Source organism: Nuphar pumila, chromosome 16 (genome assembly GCF_984573655.1).
Source record: "Nuphar pumila chromosome 16, dmNupPumi1.hap1.1, whole genome shotgun sequence".
Lineage (NCBI taxonomy): Eukaryota > Viridiplantae > Streptophyta > Magnoliopsida > Nymphaeales > Nymphaeaceae > Nuphar > Nuphar pumila.
In genome coordinates this window covers 71,282,634-71,283,840 of record NC_143264.1, presented here as the reverse complement: position 1 = coordinate 71,283,840, position 1,207 = coordinate 71,282,634, and the positions used below count along the sequence as shown (strand labels likewise).

Sequence of the window (1,207 nt, the reverse complement as noted above, 5' to 3'; positions counted from 1 at the left end):
CACATTTTTCAATGAGACTCTCAGAAATTTCCTAAATATCTTCATAAAAATTCATTCATCCATTCAAGTATTCTACATCATGGAATTATATGCATTTCTTTTGTTTTTCTCAAGAAAATTCCATTTTAAGAAAATTGATTTCTCAAAGATACCCTGAAATTCCTTCAAAATTTTCTCAAATTTTGAATTTTCCATTCTCAAGAAGAATTCCAAGATTTCTCAACAATTTTCCAAAAGCCAGAATCGATTTTCAAATTCTCCATGCTAGAATTCCTAGAATTTTGATTTTCCAAGGTTTGATTTCCCTTCTTCTTAAAAGGATTCCCAATGAATTTTCTATAATTTGTCAAAAATCAAAAATCGATTTTCAAGATTGGAATTCTCAAAAGGTGCTTTTTCTTGAAGTTATTTATTATCCTATAATTAGAATTTCTCAAAATCTCTTCCATTTTCCAAGGATTTTCACGTATTTTCCAAAGACTTTCATTCGTTCATGATTTCCCAAAGTGCAGTTTCCAAAATTAAGAAGGTCAATTTTCTTCAAAGTTTTCTCAAGATTATCAAAATTATCAGATACAGATATAGATATATAGATCCAAATATAGAATAGGTACATATCGCATCTGAGATCTTTCTACAGGGAGTTGCGGTATCAACTCATATGGCCATGTCCTATTCGGGGGAATAAAATGGGGATTGTCTCTAGGAGAGATGGCTGAGTGGTTGATAGCTCCGGTCTTGAAAACCGGTATAGTTACGAACAAAGAACTATCGAGGGTTCGAATCCCTCTCTCTCCTTTTGCTCGTTGAATATAGATTATCAAAATTGTCAGGGTTTCCTTCAGAAATCGATTCCTCTTTCTTTCCTCAGAAACATTTTCCATCATTTTCCCAGATATTTTCAAAGCATACATCATATTTTTCCAATGTGCATTTTATAAAATCTCATGACACAGACCTGAATTCTCTGTGCATCTAAGATAGAACATCAATTTTGATAATAGAGTTAAGCTAAGCACTCTTTGATCCTCGTACCGACAGGCGAGCCCCATCCTACTGATTTTCCTGCTATCTTAAAAACGGAGATGAGTATTTTCAAAACAATTTTCAAACTTTGGTCGAGTTTGACTCGCAGAATGGTTCCCCTTTCTTCCGTAGGGAAGGGAAAAATTTTGCGATGATAACAGTATCAACCACCACCTTTAAT

At 33.6% G+C, this 1,207-nt stretch overlaps 1 non-coding gene across 1 annotated transcript; it reads left to right on the top strand.

The window, feature by feature from the left end:
- The first annotated feature begins 705 nt into the window (after positions 1-705).
- TRNAS-UGA (transfer RNA serine (anticodon UGA)) lies at positions 706-798 on the top strand. The gene has a single exon. It is a non-coding gene; the product is annotated as a tRNA-Ser (tRNA).
- Positions 799-1,207: the final 409 nt, after the last annotated feature.